This window comes from Bos indicus, chromosome 5 (assembly GCF_029378745.1).
Source record: "Bos indicus isolate NIAB-ARS_2022 breed Sahiwal x Tharparkar chromosome 5, NIAB-ARS_B.indTharparkar_mat_pri_1.0, whole genome shotgun sequence".
Classification (NCBI taxonomy): Eukaryota; Metazoa; Chordata; class Mammalia; order Artiodactyla; family Bovidae; genus Bos; species Bos indicus.
This window is the reverse complement of record NC_091764.1, coordinates 108256008-108266395: the sequence shown is the minus strand read 5'-3', so window position 1 is coordinate 108266395 and position 10388 is coordinate 108256008. Positions and strand designations below refer to the sequence as shown.

General features: G+C 44.6%; 1 protein-coding gene across 7 annotated transcripts in view; it reads left to right on the top strand.

Moving 5' to 3' along the window:
* RAD52 (RAD52 homolog, DNA repair protein) overlaps positions 1-10388 on the top strand; it is a 25773-nt gene that overhangs the window by 213 nt on the left and 15172 nt on the right. Inside the window, exon 2 of one of the 7 annotated variants that reach the window (XM_070788691.1) lies at positions 8994-9064. The exons of the other annotated variants lie outside the window; for them this stretch is intronic. The gene's annotated coding sequence lies outside the window, so the exon portion shown is untranslated. The remainder of the gene's footprint in view (positions 1-8993; positions 9065-10388) is intronic. 7 annotated transcript variants of the gene reach the window in all.

Below are 10388 nucleotides of genomic sequence, written 5' to 3'. Positions count from 1 at the left end.
GTGTGTGATAAGCCGTGAGGGCGCCGGGCCGGGCGAGCGGGCGGGCAGCCAGGGCCGGGGCCGCGGGGTCAGTGATGCCCGGGGCGGGGACCGAGGGCGGATCAGCCGACGGGCCCCAGGCGGCAAGCGGCTGCGGCCCGGAAGGCGTTGGGGTTTCGGCGGAGTTTGACAGGTCAGCGCGTAGTCAGCCCTTGTGGCGCTTTCAAACAACCGAGCCGCAATCCACACACGGTGGAATCCCTCTGTCTGAAGAGACCGGCTGCGTGGCTTCGGCGCGTTCGCCGGGCCGGGCCGCGGTCGCCGCTGGTGCGGAGCCTGGGGGTCGCCCAGAGCCCCGCGAGCTAGTTAGCGGACGCGGCTCACCTGGTCCGGCCCGGGTCGGCGCTCTTCGGTGCGCGGCCGCTGGGCGGCGTTTCGTCTAGGGGGGACCTTGCTTTTTCTCCGTTAACTGATGGGCGTTTGGGCTTTTGCGCTTTCTGGTCTCCCAGCCCGTTTAAGGTCTGTTCCTCCCGGGGACTCACAGACCGAGGCACAAACTTCTGAAATCTAAATTCTCCCCCAACCTGGAGCTCCGGGCCCGGGTCAGGCGTTTGGGCGGCCTCGGGTCTGGTTGTTTCGGGAAGGTTTGTACAGTTTTCTGTTCTCAGTACAGCACTCCTGGACCCTTGGCGGTCACGAGCAGAGCAGCCTTCGTGTGCGGGGCTCGCTGGAGACGCCGCCAGGCCGGCCGTCCAGTGTTGGGCACCGGGTGGGCTGGACACGAGCGGACGGATGATGTAGCAGAGCCGGGGGACGGGGGAGCTCATCTCCGAGCAGACCTAGCGCGTCTTCCGTGTTTTGTGTGTTCACGGACCGGTCCCCGAACAGAACCAGCCCTCAGGGCGCCTGGCCGGTGTGCTGGGTGACCCTCGCGCTGTCCCTGCCGAAGTCCGGCAGGCCGCACCTCTGCCAGCTTGTTTCAGACTGTAAACCAGCGGCCTCGTTGTCCTTCAGGCCACAGTTTACGCTTTTTATTCGTGACTCCACTGTTTCTTTAGCACATCTTTAAAAAATTGGAAGATTCTTTAAATTCTGTAATTCTTTACAATTTTCCAGTTTCGCTCGCACGACATCGTGCGCATAAGGTTGTGTGACAACCCTCGTTTTCCCACTACCCCTGCCCTGCCCCTCCATCCTTCCCTCCCGCACTGGCACCACCGCTGAGCTCACTAGTGAGTCCGCTTCTCTTGTGTTGACTAGTTTGTTGTGTTGTTTCAGTTCCACCTGTGAGTGGCATCACACGGTGTTCATCGTTCTCACTCTGACTTACTTCACTTAGTATAACGCCCTCCCAAGTCCATCCCTGTCTAGAAGGTCCTCCAGACTTGTTGATGCAGAAAGGCAGGCGTGTTTCCGATGAGCTTTGTTCAGGTGTGAGTTAGGTGCTGTCCACTGTGAGTTCAGTGTTAAGGAACCAACACTGTGTCTTATATAGGCTGCCTTTAATTGAAACATGCAAAGCAAGGCTTTGTACTGACTGGTTGATGGAAATGAAGCAACTGGAGGCTCGCACTGGCGGATACCTAACCGTGCTTCTGCAGGAGCAGTGGCTGGGTCTAGGGTCAGTCAGTGCTCAGATTACCTGTGGAACAGATCACCACCAACAGTGAGAGTGGACTCTGTGATCAGTTTAATTACTCAGAAAGCTCTGTGGGGATATTTATTCAATTTCTGTGGCTTCTAACATTTTTCCACTCATGGTATTCATTTTTAATAAAGCCCTGGCAGTTTTGAAGTGGAGAAGAGCTAAAATAAAGCTACCATTCTCTTTATTCTACAAGTAGGGTAGGGACTGTGCTAAGTCCTAGAGATCCAGTCAGTAGTTAGTATATGGCCCCTGTGTTCTCAGCAGTAGCGTGGATTATAGTGTTACCTGTGCTGCGTGCAGTCGTGTTTGACTCTTTGTGGCCCGCCAGGCCGCCTGTCCATGGGATTCTCCAGACAGGGATACTGGAGTGGGGTGCTATTTCCTCCTCCAGGGGATCTTGCTGACCCAGGGATGGAACCCATGTGTCTTGCGTCTCCTGCATTGGCAGGCCAGTTCTTTATTGCTGAGCTACCTTGGAAACCCATGTGCTGTGATGTCTGTCTAAATGCTGTGGGAATTTAGGATTCATTCTGTTCAGAGTGTAGTGAGGTGTGTCAGGTTTCAAGGAAGAGAGGACATTTTGATATCTTTTTTCTTCTTAAATAATGGTTTTTCTACTCTTGCTAAATTTAAGAAAAGTTTTACAAGCATGCGAGCAGCATGTACATAAGTGAAAATAAAAGAAAGAATTTTGGTATCTAGTCTTGTTGGTCTTTATCCTCATAGTCAGCACTTCACTGATTACTGAGCTTGGTCAGCTCTGCCTCAGTGACGCACATACAGAATCCATCATGCTTGTCATCTGTGGCTGTCACTTAGGTTGAGCCTCTGTCGTTTTCCTCTGCTGACTGTTGTAATGTAGACTCCAACTGTGCTCTCCTGCAGTTATTCACTGATGACAAGGAACGTTTCCAGGTGAAAATATTGTATAATTCTCAACTTAGAATTTCCACTGCTCCCCCATGTTTACAAACTAAAGTTTTAAGCTTTGAAAAGTGGTTCATTCATGATAACACTACCGGAACGGTGTGTGTGACAGGAGGTCCATCTGCTCACCATTCAAAAGCCAATAAACAGGCCAGGTTGCTGGAAAGGAAAGTTTGCTTTGTTTCAGATGCTGGCAACTGAGGGGAAGTGTGGTGGACATCTGTCCAAAGACTGACTCTGCACCCTCTGTCCCCACAAGCAAGGGATGAGAGCTTTTATAGCTAGAGCTGGAGGGGGAGCGGTGCGGGCTACATGCAGAAACAGCACAGTCATCTCTTAGTCATCTTCAGATTGGTCCTCACTGGTCTTCCTAGCATCATCTTGGTGGTTTTAGGCACAATTAATCTTCAGTTCTGGGGTGCACTTCTTCCCATTTCTTTGCAGTTAGTTCTCAGAATTGTGGCAGCTTAAGTCCTGGGTTCAGTCTGGCCATAAAGTAGTTATGGCCATCAAGTAGTTAACTTCTCCACCTGTTGTTTTAGTATCTGTAAGACAGCTCATAGGATACGGTTCAAGGTATTACCTATAGTCCTTGAGAAAAAACTAAAGGTCCTTGACTACGCTTCATGACTACGTTATTATTTAGTCTCCTTCAACTGTTTTCCTTTGTTTCCACATTTTTCACTTTTCTGATTAAACTCATTCTTTGGAATTTTCCACAGACAAAAAGCAAGCAGAGGACATGGGTGGGGGGCAATCCCCCAACCCCTTTAAGCATTAAACTTAAAGCCAGCAGTCCTACACATCATGAGTAGTTATACCCTGTGACAACGTTCAGTTCAGTCACTCAGTCGTGTCCGACTCTTTGTGACCCCTTGGACTGCAGCTCGCCAGGATTCCCTGTCCATCACCAACTCCTGGAGTTTACTCAAACTCATGTCCATTGAGTCCGTGACGCCATCCAACCATCTTATCCTCTGTCGTCCCCTTCTCCTCCTGCCTTCAATCTTTCCCAGCATCAAGGTCTTTTCAAATGAGTCAGTTCTTTGCCTCAGGTGGACAAAGTATTGGAGTTTCAGCTTCTACATCAGTCCTTCCAATGAATATTCAGGACTGATTTCCTTTAGGATGGACTGGTTGGATCTCCTTGCAGTCCAAGGGACTCTCAAGGGTCTTCTCCAACACCACAGCTCAAAAGCATCCATTCTTTGGTGCTCAGCTTTCTTTATAGTCCAACTCTCACATCCATATGTGACTACTGGAAAAACCATAGCTTTGACTAGACAGACCTTTGTTGGCAAAGTAATGTCTCTCCTTTTTAATAAGCTGTCTTGGTTGGTCATAACTTTTCTTCCAAGGAGCAGGCAGCTTTTAATTTCATGGCTGTGGTCACCATCTGCAGTGATTTTGTGACAACATTACTAGACAGTTTTTCCATCCTGAACATTAGTGTCGAAAGTATCATTAGAAACAAAGCAATTACTTTCTATTGAGTGTCTGTTAACCAAAATCAGATCAGTATTCCAGGAGAACTTTGCTTTTTTAACAGAGGGGAAGAAAAGGAAAGGTAAGTCTTGTATTTAGTTTACTGTTAATAGCAAAATTTATATACCTAATTATATTTAGTCTAATCTTAATCTTACAACGTAAATTTTTTTCAAAAAAATTTTTAATAAACTTTTTATCATTTTTTGGATTTGAATAAATTTGTCCTATATTTTCCCCATTGAGAAACAGCTGTAGGACAAAATTATTACCATCATTTTTTTCAATAAAAATATTTTTGTATGCCTTTTTTTTGCCAACAACACGTTGTCTTACTTGTTTTTACATACCGAATGCTTTCCTTATTATTTTTACACATCACAGTTTTTAACCCTGGAAACCATAACAAAACCAAGAAACAGGTAATTGAAATGTTATACCAGCATTTTCTGATTGGCAAATGTAGGAACATACTCCATAACATCAAAAAACATACACTTTTAATAGCATAATTTTTTTAATAGTACATGTATGTTTAATAAACCCAAACATCTTTAGTTTTCCTCTTGGTTTTATAAGAAGACAAAAGTAGGTAAATTTAGATTTGTTTGATTTGTAAGCACTTATATTTTTTTAAACCAATTAAGTAGAGCTTCTTTACAAATTAACCTCAGCAATATCATCCAAAGACAAAAACACATACTGAGACATGCAAACATCCAAACAGAGATCTCACTGTTTTATCTTTTTACATTTTATGAATTAGGCATTGCAGTTAATCTTACCAGTTTATGGATAATAGAATAGCCAAATTTACATACTCAATTTTAAAAGGTTTTTTTCCTTTTTTTTTTTCTTGGCTTGAAGTTTCACAGTTAATCCAAGGCTGGAGTTCCAAGCAACATGGACTATGTTTGTATTTCAGGGACATGATAAGTGTTAATCTCAAATTTTTCCCTAGGCTTATTTTTGTTTCCTCAGGGTCTGAAAAAAAGCATTTTATCAAGCCAGCTTTTCCTAACTGTATATGTAAAGAGAACTGGCTTTTTTTGAATTTTAAGAGTTCCATTTTAACCTCTCTTCTCTGGAGTCTAAAGAATTCTGTTGCCATACATGGTCCAAAAAAAAAAATCATCTTTCTTTAGTCATAATTTTCCAGCTAAAATTTTTCTTAATGAATTGAACCTGAATTTCCATTTTACATAAGGCAACAAGAATACCAGTCACACAGATGGAATACACGCTCACACACCAATTGACAGATCTGTCATAAACCCTCTTCAAGGGTGACCAGTACGGAGTCACAAACAAACACTTCCCCAGAACGTCAAGAACACCCACGTAGCACTGTGCGTGTTAGTTGCTCAGTCGTGTCCAACTCTGCAGCCCCATGGACCGTAGTCCACCAGACTCCTCTGTCCATGGGATTCTCCAGGCAAGAAATACTGGAGTGGGTTGCCATTTTCTTCTCCAGAGGATCTTCCCGACCCAGGGATCGAACCCAGGTCTCCTGCATTGCAGGCAGATGCTTTTCCGTCTGAGTTACTAGCACTCACAAATAGGAAGTTTGCCTGTGTGCACACCGGTGGACTTCCCTGGTCTTAGGGCTCATCATCTTGTCCCAAATGTAAGTTTTTATTCCACCAAGGAAAAGTGTACATTGGCAGCCAGTGCTGAGCAGAGGGAGGATCCTCAAAGCAAAAGGTTTTGGCAGCTGCTGAATATCCCCCAAATGCCCTACTTGGGCTCATTCACCACGGACAGGTGGATACAGCATCATGGCCACAGCTCTCCTCTGGAAGACCCAGGAGAGCCCGGTGCTGTGAAAGCACAGGAGCCAGCCCTGAATTTGCACCAAAATCTGTTAACTGAAAGGGTGTGGAAGGTGGGGTTCGGCTGCTCATCACTCAAAAGGTCAGTAAACAGGCCAGGTTTGGTGGAAAGCTTGCTTTATTTCAGATGCCGGCAACTGTGCCGGGCAGTGGAGGACATCTGTCTGAAGGCCATCCTCCCTGCCCCCGGCACACAAGCAGGGGGTGAGAGCTTTTATAGACAGAGTTGTTGGGGGGTCTACATGTAGAAACAGCACAGTCCGCTCTGACAGTCGTCTTCAGTCGTTCATCAGTGGTCTGACCAGCACCATCTTGACTGTTTTGGGTACAATTCCAGGATCCACTTGTTCCCATTTCTTTGCGGTCAGTTCTCAGGATTGTGGCAGCGCATGTCCTGGGTACAGTCTGGTCATCATGTAGGTAACTTCTCTACCCGGTGTTTTAGTATCTGTAAGACAGCTTGTAGGATATGGCTCAGAATAATATCTATAGCCCTTGAAAAAGAACTATAAAGCTCTTTGTGCTTAAGGACTACATTATTATTATTTAGTCTCCTTTTACTGTTTTCCTTTGTTTCCTCATTTTTCACTTTTCTGATTAAACTTAGTTTTTGATTAAAGTTTTCCATAGACAAAAGTCAGGCAGAGGACATGGTGGGGAGCAAGGACCATAGGGCCCTGCTCTGTTTCAGTAATGCCCTGTCTTGTCTTTAATAAAGATGAGAAGAGGTCAGACAAGAGAGTGGGCTCAGTCACTCAGTCGTGTCTGACTCTTTGTGACTCCATGCACTGTAGCCTGCCAGGCTTCTCTGTCCATGGGATTTCGCAGGCAGGAATACTGGAGTGGGTTGTCATTTCCTTCCTCCGGGATCTTTCCGGCCCAGGGATCGAACCTGAGTCTCTGCGTCTCCTGCATTGGTAGGTGGAGTCTTCACCACTGAGCCACGTGGGAAGCCCAGACAAAAGAGAAAGCCATCCTTATGTGGCATGTCTCCTTCCCACCTTCCTTCTGCCCTCCACCACTAATTAGAAGTGCTTTTAGGTGAGAAGGAAATAGATAAGAATAAAGGCATTGGGGGCAATCTTACTTATCTTCTCAGTTCAGTCACTCAGTCTGACTCTTTGCGACCCCCCAGACTGCAGCACGCCAGGCTTCCCTGTCTTATCACCAGCTCCTGGAGCTTGCTCAAACTCATGTCCATCGAGTCAGTGATGCCATCCAACCATCCAGTGCTCTGTTGTCCCCTTCTCTTCCTGCCTTCAATCTTCCCCAGTATCAGGGTCTTTTCCACTGAGTCAGTTCTTCACATCAGGTGGCCAAAGTATTGGAGTTTCAGCTTCAGCATCAGTCCTTCCAATGAATATTCAAGATTGATTTCCTTTAGGATTGACTGATTTGATCTCCTTGCAGTCCAAGGGACTCTCAAGGGTCTTCTCCAACACCACAGTTCAAAAGCATCAATTCTTCGGCACTCAGTTTTCTTTATAGTCCAACTCTCACATCCATACATGACTACTAGAAAAATCATAGCTTTGACTAGACAGACCTTTGTTGGCAAAGTAATGTCTCTCCTTTTTAATATGCTGTCTAGGTTGGTCATAGCTTTTCTTCCAAGGAGCAAACATCTTTTAATTTCATGGTTGCAGTCACCATCTGCAGTGATGTTGGAGCCCAAGAAAATAAAGTCTTGTCACTGTTTCCATTGTTTCCCCATCTGTCTGCCATGTAGTGATGGGACCCAATGCTATGATCTTTGTTTTTTGAATGTTGAGTTCTAAGCCAGCTTTTTTACTCCCCTCTCTCACTTTCATCAAGAGGCTCTTAGTTCCTCTTTGCTTTCTGACATAAGGGTGGTGTCATTTGCATATCTGAGGTTGTTGATATTTCTCCTGGCAATCTTGATTCCAGCTTGTGCGTCATCCAGCCTGGCATTTCTCATGATGTACTCTGCATATACGTTAAATAAGGAGAGTGACAGTATACAGCCTCGATGTACTCTTTTTCTTCTTAATATCACTTGAGTTCATCAATTTCTTGCTTACAACCACTGTACCTAGTTCAGGCTCTTACCTACCAGCCCCCAGAGCCTTTTTTTTTTTTTTTGTCATATGTTTTTATTTCTTTGGGAAAATACCTATCAGAAGACAATTCTTGGGTCATGTGGAAAATTCATGTTTAATTTCTAAAGAAGTTATCAGATTTGTTTGCAAAATTATAAAACCACAAAGCGTCTAGAAGAAAACATTAAAAAAATAGCTTCATAATCTGGAATGGTGCAAAGGTTAGACTCAGAAAGCAACAACCTCTTAAAAAAAGAATAGTTTGGATAACATCGAAAGTGAAAACTTCTCATTTAAGGTAACTCTACAAATGAACAGGCTCTGACACCTGTTTGACAAAGCACTGATGTCCAGGGTTTGTAAAGAACCACTGGGGTTCAAGGGCTGGAACCAGTCCTTTGTCGCTGCTGCTCTGCCCCCTGGGATGCTTGGCTTCATCTTCAAGCCGTTCTTCTTCCGTGAAGAGTACCCTGTGTTTACAGCCGTCAGCGGTGCATGAGTGTTCTGGCTGCTTCACATCCTTGCCAACTTTTGGTGTTGTCAGCCTTTATTTTTAGCCATTCTAGTGGGTGGAAAGTGGTGTGTCATCATGGTTGGTTTTAATTTTAGTCCTCGATTCCGAACAATGCTGAGCACTTTCTCCCGTGTTTATTGACATTTTATATCTTCCTTTGTGAAGTGCCTGCACAAATCTTTTGCCCATTTAAAACTGGGTTAATTGTCTTTTTATTTTTGAGTTGTAGGGGTTCTTTATATGTCCTTTTTATATCCTGGATATCAGTCTTTGCAGTTGCCCCTTCATTTTCTTAAGAGTTGTTTTGATAAGTAGAGTTTTACATTTTGATGTAGTCATATTTGTCTTTTTTTTTCCTTTAATAATTATGGGTTTCTAGGTCATAAGTAAGAAATCTTGGCTACCTCCAGGTTGTGAAGATATACTTCTGTATTTTCCTGTAGAAGTTTTAGTTTTAGCTTTTATGTCTAGGCTAAAATCCATCTCCAGTTTTTGTGAATGATGTAAAAATTATTTTGTGAAAAATATTAAATGTTCTTCCCGTACAGATCTCCAGTTGTTCCAGCGTCACGTGTTGAAAATGCCATTGTGCTGCACTGGAGCCTCTGTTGGGATTCAGGTGGTGGCTGATTTCTGGACCCTTTTTCTGCTCCAGTGTTTCGTCCTCACCGCTGCTTTTTGCTGTTTTGTTTTGTGTTTCACATTGTTAGCTGCTTTTGACTGTGCTGGTCTTCGCTGCTGCCCCGCCTGTCTCTAGTTGTGAGTGGGGCTCTCTGTTTCGGTGCGCAGGCTTCTCGCTGTGGTAGCTTCTCTTGTTGGGGAGCACAGGCTAGCGCATGTGGACTTCAGTAGTTGGGGCTCCCAGGCTCTGCAGCACAGGCTCAATAGTTGGGGGCCACAGGCTTAGTTACTGTATGGCATGTGGGATCTTCCCAGATCAGGGATCAAACCCGTGTCTCCTGTATTGGCAGGCAGATTCTTTACCACTGAGCTAATAGGGAAGCTCCCCACCATCCCCACAGTGTTTTAATTATAGTAAGTCTTAAAGTCATGCAGTGTAGGTCAGCAACTTCTTTGGTTTTCAAATTTGATTTGGTTAGTTTAGATCCTTTGCATTTTGTTTGAATCATCATCCTAGCAGTTTCCGCAAAAAAGTCTGGTAGGATCATGATTATGCTGTTATTGCCACATCATTTAATAGGGTACATTTTTGAGAGTGGTCTTATTAATGTTCCCTTTTGCAGATGAGAAAATTGGGGCCCAGAGAGGTTAAGGAAGTGTCCTGTTTAAGTCCTTGGAGCTCAGTCCTGACCCACGTTGGACTCTGACCCTCATACTTTGCTTTACCACTGGGGATGGTTGCTGACCTGCAGGCCGCAGCTGCCACCCCTTCTGTAGTTACGTTTTTGTTTCTTTCTTTTTGGTTTTCATTGTTTTTTTAAATTTTTATATTAGAGCATAGTTGATTTACAATATTGTGTTAGTTTTAGGTGGACAGCAAAGAGATTCAGTTATACATATACATGTATTTGTTCTTTTTCAAATTCTGTACCATTTAGGTTATTACAGAATTTTGAGTAACATTCCCTGTGCTGTACAGTAACTGGTCCTTGTTGGTTTTCTGTTTTAATAGATACCTATCAGTGTAGCAGCGAGTACATGTCACTCCCAATCTATCCCTTTCCTCTACCCTTCCACCCCAACCATATGTTTGTTCTAAAAGTCTGTGATGTGAATCTGTTTCTGTTTTGTAAAGAAGTTCATTTGTGTAATAAAGTTTTATTGGGACACAACCACACTCATTCATTTGCATATTGTTAGTGGCTTTTTGGGAGAAGGCAGTGGCACCCCGCTCCAGTACTCTTGCCTGGAAAATCCCATGGACGGAGGAACCTGGTGCGCTGCAGCCCATGGGGTCGCTAAGAGTCAGGCACAACTGAGCC